General features: G+C 58.2%; 1 long non-coding RNA gene across 1 annotated transcript in view; it reads right to left on the bottom strand.

Annotated features, from left to right (window-relative positions):
- LOC113486898 overlaps nucleotides 1-4,762 on the bottom strand; it is a 27,446-nt gene extending 22,684 nt beyond the window's left edge. Inside the window, exon 1 of the long non-coding RNA XR_003399678.1 lies at nucleotides 4,669-4,762. This is a non-coding gene — a long non-coding RNA (uncharacterized LOC113486898). The remainder of the gene's footprint in view (nucleotides 1-4,668) is intronic.
- Between the last annotated feature and the right edge of the window lie 3,297 nt (nucleotides 4,763-8,059).

Below are 8,059 nucleotides of genomic sequence, written 5' to 3'. Positions count from 1 at the left end.
ACCCACCCACCCTCTCTGTGAGGCCATGGCCAGAGCGTGCTGCTCCCACCAGACAGAGCTGTGAGATGCCATTGAGGACTGAGGGGTCCCCAGGGCCAGCCTGAGCCCCCCACGGACAGCGGTGTCAGCCGGGGGTGCTGGGCATCCTCCGTGCACGTGGACACAGCACAGCTCACAACACTGGTGATGGAGCAGGCAGCAGCGCAAGGATTTTTACCCCCCAAGGATGCTGGGATCCCACCCCAGGTCACCTCCTGGGGTTGTCACCTCTGCCAAGCAGCGGCTGTGCCGGGAAGGTCGCATCCTGCTGGGATGCAGGGAGGGCGCGGGGGGGGCACCCTGCGAAGGCCCAGTCGGGCTCTGGGCTGTGTTTCAGGCACAGCCTGTGCCATGGGTTAGTTAACGGCGCTGTCAAGCTCAGTCTTTTGCTGTAAATAACTGTTGGCTGGTGGAAGTGAGCTGCTGGCCCATCGCGTGGGTTCTGCCCGCTGCGGGGAGGAGGAGGAGGAGGAGGAAGGCACCGCGAGGAGCCCCGTGTGAGGTGGGACACGTGCAGACAAGCAGAGGGTGATGGGTGGGTCCCCTGGGCAGCACTGGGGTCACACCCTGCTCCCACCTGCCTGGGGGGCTGCTCCCACAGGGGGGGATGGTGTTGGCAGGGGTCCCTTTGCAGGAGGTCTGGCTGTCCCTGGCGCAGGAGGACACCGTACGTTGGCAGGCACAGGCTGTGACTCAACGGCTCCGTTTCATCTCTCAGATCTTTTGCTTTTTTTCTTTAATCCACTTGCCTCATTGACTTTATTTTACAATCCGTCGCTGGGTTCACTGAAGAGCACTTTGGTCATTAAGCACGTTGGGGCATGTGAATAAACCTGCATCTCTAAACTGTAAATCGCTTTAAAGCCGGGCTCAAATCACTGCCTGGGATGCGAAGGGCACGGCATGACCCTGCGTGTCCCTCCTGCCGCCCCACGCCTCTGTCCTCCCCATTTCGGAAGCTTGGAAGGGGTGAGGCCACCCAGGGTGTGCGGGTCTGAAGCCCCATCTTTTTGCAGGACCTTTAATGTGTCCCGGTCCCCGTTCCCCTCCGCAGACGTGGACACGTCAGGGCTTCCCTCGCCCTTTGCCGGGGTTTGAGGCCGGGCTGATCCTTGCCTGAGCGCGTGTGCAGGGACAGCGCAGTGAGGTGCTAAGGCGGCCGCGCTGGGACCGGTTCCTGCAAACAGGCTCTAGCTCTCTAGCTGCATTTTTCTAAATCCAGCCCGTCGGATGGGAAGCGTTTCGACAGTAAAAGCGGAATTGGGGCATGTCTGAGCAGGGCGAGGGGTCTGAGGGAGGGACACCCGGGAGAGGGAGCAGCAGGGAGGGATGAGTGCTGAGCGAGCCATAACGTGAGCGCTGCCAGAATCGTTTCCCTGCCTGTTGGGTTTCCTTTCCTGTTTGGCTTTGCTGCCCACACAGTTTGTGCTCAAGCTGTCTGTAGACGCGATGCTCCCATCCTCCGCAGCCACCAGGCCTGGTTCTACCCCTGCGCTTTGCTCCGGTCCTTGCAAACACGTGTTGGGGGGTCGGGGCAGGAGGCAGATCTCCATCTCCAGATGCACAGACAATCATCGTTCCTGCTGCAAACTCGGTGCCTCCTCCTCTGTTTGCTCTGGATTTTTCTTCCCAGTCTGCTGCTGAGTGTGGAGGCAGCTCGTGCCCTTGTTCCAGCGCCTGATGTATCCCCCCCCCTTGCTCTCCTGGGGTGTTGCGGTGAGCTCGGGGAGAGAACAACAACGCGGGGGCTGGTGTCCAGGAGGCACCAGTGGCCTCGGGGCTCGCAGTGTGTGGCCTGGCTGTGCTGCTGCTGCTGCTTGTCCTCCCGGGGCCGGAGCGGTCCAGGGCGTGGGGAAGCAGCTGCTGCCTCGTTGGGGAGCGTGGGGTTTGTGGGAGGCAGCCGGCCCAGGGAAAAAAAATAAATTGCACCTGGGATATCACTCTCCGTGGAGGTTGAGTGCTGGGGGATGTGCGGATGGTGGGGAAGGAGGGAGGTTTGTCCTGAGTGGGGTTTGTTCAGGTCACTGGGGTCCGGGGAGGATGGTCCTTCAGCGGGGGCGTCTCTGGGACAAAACAGTGCGTCCGTCGTGCGGTGTGTGGTTAAACCGGGGCACAAACCCGCCTGGGTTCCATATCCCCACCGGAAGGGTGACACGAACACCGTACCTAATCCACCCAGTAAGGACACGCTGCCGGCCCTGCCGCGGCAGGAGGACGTCCCGCAGCAGCCGCCCGGGCTGGACACATCATCCCCGTTCCCGGTGCTTCCATCCCCACGGCTCCCACCCGGCCTCGTGCTCCCGCCGCATCGCTCGGACCGCGCTGGCCGAAGGGCTTCTCCGGGGTGGAGCCCATCAGGAAGCGCCTTTGATCTCTGGGCGCTAACACATTTTCAACCAAGCCGCAGAAATGATTGCCCTCCTCCCCCGCCGGGGAGGGGAGATAACACATCAGAGCCTGGGCGCGTAGCTGCGATAGCTGCTTTATGGAGCTTTGATTGCTTCCAACCAAGCTGCTCGCTCCAAGGGAACTTCAAACGCAGCGCCCTGGACCTGCAACGCCCTGGGCAAAGAGTCCCGAGCCGGGCTTTCTGCACACACACGGCCTGTGCGCGCCGACGCCCAGAGCTCCCTGACAAGGCTTTTTGCCCTGTCACATCTTCACGCCAGCCGCAGGTAGTTTTTGATAGAGCTCCAGGGCCCGCTCAGGTGGGTGCGAAGTTGGACGCAGTGAGGTTGGATCCTCTGGACCTTCTCAGTGGGTGGCTCTGGGGTGCCACCGCTGATGTGTGACCTCCCTGCCCGGTCCCAGACCGCGCTGCGCGGCGGTCCCTGGGCATTTGGGGTTAGTGCCCTGCAAACCCCAGTGATGCTGGTGAGGCGGGGAGATGCTCGGAGGAGGAGGAGGATGAGGAGGGAGGATTTGCAGCCGCTCTCGGCGCGTTCGCCAGCAGCGTGGGAGTTAACAGGCAAAGTTGGGGGAAAGAGGAGGAAAGGGTTCGGACCTCCTCCGCTCCCCCCTGCCGTCCCCCTTGGCTGCTGCAATTTCATTGAGGCTGTGTATTGGCCTCCTGAGGATGGAGCTGGGCAACACCACAACATAAACAGAACATCTGGAAGCTCTTAAAGGGTTTTATTTTTTAACACATTTACAAGAGCCAGGGACACTTGCGCACAGCGTTTTGCGAACGCGGAGACGCCGCGCTCTTTCTTTCCCAAAAAGCCCAGGGCTGATTGTCAGGCTTTCCCCTGGGGAAGGGGCACGGGGGCTGGTTTATACCTCCACACCATATTGCTGAGGGTGTGATATCTCGTCCAGGAGGTGCCAATCTTGCTTGCATATTCCTTGCAAAGTCCAAAGCAAACAGATGATAAGTGTTGCACGATTAAATGAGTAGAAACCTCTACCCTTCTTTCCGCGTGCCCCGAATCAATGCTGGAGCAGGACGGGGAGTCAGGGGAGGGTTTGCTTGGGAGAAAAGCTGTTTAATGGTCTTATGGAGTGAACAGGGTGGGAATCAAAGAGGAGAGCAAATGATTAATCTCCCCAAATGGGCCAAGAGCTTGTCTAAGCCAAATGGGAGCTGCTTGTGCCATGCTTAACGGTGGAGTTTGGATCCTGCAGTACGTCGCAGCTCATCTGAGAGCTTGTAGGTGGGGAGCCCACCGACAGAGTGATGAATGAGATCCATTCCTACTCTGGTGACAGTGTTTGCTCTTGGACTGTGTTTTTTCTCTCCCCATCTCCTTCCAAATGTTTGTGGCTGCTTGGGAAAAGGAGCCTCTTTCTGCTGGCTCTTCCAGGGCCACCCAGGACAGCAGTGAGGGCACGGGGATGGGCACAGGGCGGCCACAACCTCCTTGGTAGGCAGAGGAGAAAGAGCTGAGGCCGAGCTGCCCATACCTCCCGTGGGCAGCGCTCCTCCCTGTGCCGTCCTCGGGGCTAGCACCGCGTCCCAGCTCGGCGCTGGGATGTTTAATCAGTGGCTTGAACATCCCTTGGACCACGTAACGCAGCCCACGAGCTGCTTTCCCTTCCTCTGTGTTCCCAGATGCTGGTGTTTTGTCTGCCGCACGGAAATGGCCTTTGGATTTTCTTCCCTCAGCCCCCGGCTGTGTCTCTTGCCCACCCTGGCGCGATCCTGCACCCCCTCTGATGTCTCCTGATCCCATGGGAGCCCAGCCTTGGGGCTGCTGTTGGGCTCTCTGGAGTGATCCAGCTGAGGAACCGCTGGTTTTCCCGCCGATGTCGGCAGCACATCCTCCGCTCTCGGCACCCGAACGGCAGCGCCGGCGGCTCAGCTGTCACTGCGCGTCGCTGCGGGGGGAAAGCTGCTCCCCGCCTGCTCAGACCTGGCCTCTGCCGCCACAGCGGGTCCCCACCAGCCCCAGAGGCTGCAGCCAGGGCCAGGCCAGGCTCCGGGGAAGGACTCCAAAGCACGGGGCCCTCAGTGAGCTCAGGCACCAGTGTGGAGGTGCTTTTAGGGGAGGTGTTGGGGCTGCTGGTGCATTCAACTCCTCTTTTACACATTGCTCCAGCTGTTTAATTTGGTAACAAAGAGGAATCACGAGTTGCTTCATCACAACCTACCAGCCTGCACCTTCCGTTAACGCTGTGTTTTCCCTTCACAGGGTCCGTGGTGAAGGCTCGGGGTGCGGGGACCTGAGGGGAGACAGCCAGGGTGCTGGAGCACTGATCGTGGCCGGAACGCCCAGGAGCACCCTCCGGAGGATGGGCACTACAGCTGTGAGGACATTGAGAGGGACAGCGGGGACCAGCAGCTCGCCGGGGAGTGATGGAGCACCTGGGGCTGTGGTAAGCTCCTCCACCCACCACCCACCACCGAAAACAGCTTCCCCACCAGTTGCCCCTGTACATGTACTGGGCTCCACGTCCCCAGCCTGGTGAGGGGGGTTTCCTCCCGGCGCTGACCTTGCTCTCGACTCCCACGCGGAGCTGAAAGGACTTAATTAGCTGCTCTCTGCTGGGCTTTGGAAATTATCCTCTTGGCTGGGAAGTGCTGGTGATGGATGGCGAAGTGCTCTTGGGTCAAACAGTAGCTCGATGCTTTTCCCTGTGAAGGACCAAGTGCTTGCCCAGTTCCAAGGAGTCAGCTGTGGATTTTATTTTTGTTTTTCTTTTTTTACCCCTCTCCTCTTCTTTTTGATGCCTTCTGGGGCCTCGGGCTTTTTGTGAGGACGGCTGGACCCAGCCTGAAGCATGTGGCGTTCACAAAGTGCCAATGCCTGTGGTGGGAGCTGGAGGGGCCAAAGCCTTCGGAGGAGCCTTGGGGTGGAAGCTGCGCTGGCGATCGCAGTGCCCTGGGGTTTAAAACTGTCTGGCAGAGTCTCATCTCATGCCAGGGGTGTTGGGTGGCCTCGGGGGGGTGCGCACCCTCGTTCCTGGCACATCCCACGTGGAGCCCAGCCCAGGTGGGGCTGAGGAGCGGGCGCAGGAGCGGGGGATGCCAAACCGCAGCAAGGGGAATGTCAAGATGGGGGAAAATGTCACCCTCAGAAACAATTAAACTTCTTAATAAAACCCATTGCCTCTGTGAGTGCTCAGTGTTCTTTTCCGTTTGCCTTGGCTCAGCCACACTTACATCATGGCCCTATCGCGGGGCTGCCGAGGGGATGCGTTTGATTGTACAGGAAACCAGCGCTTTGGCAAACTTCTCTGCCCTAACGAAGCCAGGCCAAGAGTTTAATGCCTTTGCTTTGCAGGAAAATTCTCCCTTGTCCTTTCCCCCCTTCCCTTTCTGCAAACCCTTAACCATCACCACCCGACTGCATGGCTCGGCGAGCCGCCCCTAGCATGCCTCCTGCTCCAAAAGTGCCTGAAATGCAAATTAATTCCCCTGAAATCGTGTGTTGTTTCATGTCCCTGGACTGCGTGTTCCCTCCCACCCTGCAGACTTGATGCAAAGTACCAGAAGGTGCCATGTAGAAATGCAACATAAAAAGGATATTTATGTAATGGAAAAAAAAAAAATTAAAAAAGATTTAGACTATTATAAAAAAAAAAGTGTCCTTTCACCTAAAAATCATGAGCATGGATTCAATGTGTCTGGTGCACAGCCACGGTGACTCGATGTCAAACTCACTGGTGTAACTGGTGGGATCTCTGCATAACCCTGACTTTGTTTCTCGGCGCGGTGAGTCCTCCGCTGGGACAAACTTGCAGAGACTTGGTCAGAAACACAGAATTTTGGGTCCTTTCCTTTGAAAGCCATTACTCAGCTCAGAAGCACCTTGGGAGAGTTTAAGAACCGTGTTAGGCCCACGGGTGAAGACGACGAGAGAACGGCAAAGCCCAGAGATGCATGAAACTTCACTCGCCTTTTGGCTTGGTAATAGGTTTTGGGAGATCGTAACACAGCTGATGTCAAGCTCATTTGCATTAATTAAATGACCCCCGAGGTGCAGGTGAGGAGACGGCAGCCAAGGCTGGTACCTGCATGCCGGTGCGGCCCCAACGGCGCGCATGGATGCACTGGAGCGTGGGGGGATGGAGGTGATGGTCTGTCCCCGCTGCTCTCATTTCAGGATTGGTCCATGGCCGAGGGTGACTCTGCTCTTCCTTTTCTCTGGGTGGAAAGTGGATCCTGTGGGTGCCAGGGGCGATTTGGATGTGCTCACCGTGCCACGGCAGTGCCGGACGTGGTGCCTTCACGTCTCCGGGCACAGCGGACCCTCGGCAAGCGAACCAGCACAGGAGTCAAACTGGTGTTACTGGGTGCCCTGACCTCTCCCCTGACAGTTTCTCCTCCCAGGTGAAGCCGGGGCCGTGCCCCAGACAGCAGCAATGCGGAGGAGCAGTCCTGGGGCAAATTATAGGGTTCCCACCCATGAGTCAAAGCTGGATTTTCGGGCTAGCTCTGAGAACCATTGTCTCAGCTTGCTGGGGAGCTGCAGCGTCCCTCTCCTGCTGAAAATACAGACTGTGGCTATGGGGAGACCCCGCAAGTGATGGTCCCACGGTCACCCCGCCCCAGGCAGGGTGTAAGAAGCAGTGCTGGCTGACGTGGTGCTGCCACGTGCGATAATATTCCCCGTTGTCTGGCCCCGCCACGGGCCAAACTCTTGTTTTCAGCTCCGTGTGCCCACACAGGAGAGCTGAGGTGTGAGGAGGTTGAATTCCCACGGCGAAGGCAGAGGCTTTGGGTCCCTCGGACCTGTCCCCCCAGGTGCATGCTGGCGATGCCACGGCCACTGCTCACACCGTGACACCCTTGGCTGTGGGTGCTGCCCGTCCTCCGGCCCCGGGAGCGGAGGGGGGAGCTCAGCGCTCGGATGCGGATCTTTTGGAGTTCATAACTAATATTTACCTCAAAGGCCGGTTGCCTTTAGTGTGGGTCAGTTGTATAGTCCCGGCTTGTTTAGAGACGGCGAGCAAACAGAAAGCCAGGCCGTTAAAAAGGGGAAGGGTGTGGGACCTGTATTGCTATTTACCTGTGTAACCAGGAGGGAAACCTGCCTGTCATTCTTCCTAATAAATACAAACTGGAAGCACGGATAAACTCATGGGGATTTATTAGTTTGCTTTACCAAATGCAAATATTAAGACTAGTTGGTTCAGCCCAAGGGCTGCCTTTTGCCTTTTGTGTGCACTGCAGCGGCTGGCGCCTATGGGTGCTGATAAGGGTGTGCTCTGTGCTTCGCCAGTTACGCTCAAGGAGTTTCTTTCCAGCTGCTCCCGGCTCCCTTCTGCTCAGGCCTGATCCTGCGAGGGGCTGAGCACCTGGCAGGATGCAGGGGGTAGCGCTGGCAGGGTTTGTCCTGCTCCCACCTCCCCAGCCCTGACCTGCAGCATCTCCCCGTGCCGGGCGAGCTCCCCGCCGGCGTGTCCTGACCCGCCGTGTGCCCTGATGACAGTTTTTGGTGGCGTTTGGATTTGTAGGGCTGACCCGGAGCAGGCAAAATCTCCCTGAGCTTATTTTCACTGTGAAGGGTAACACACGATCCTGCCCTATTGATTATGGCCCCCCTTTTTTTTTTTTTTTTTTTTTTTTTTTTTTTTT

The sequence above is a fragment of the Athene cunicularia genome, assembly GCF_003259725.1.
Source record: "Athene cunicularia isolate RWA chromosome 18 unlocalized genomic scaffold, athCun1 chr18_part1, whole genome shotgun sequence".
NCBI lineage: Eukaryota > Metazoa > Chordata > Aves > Strigiformes > Strigidae > Athene > Athene cunicularia.
The sequence above is the reverse complement of the archived record's forward strand: the minus strand, read 5'-3'. Positions and strand labels throughout refer to the sequence as shown.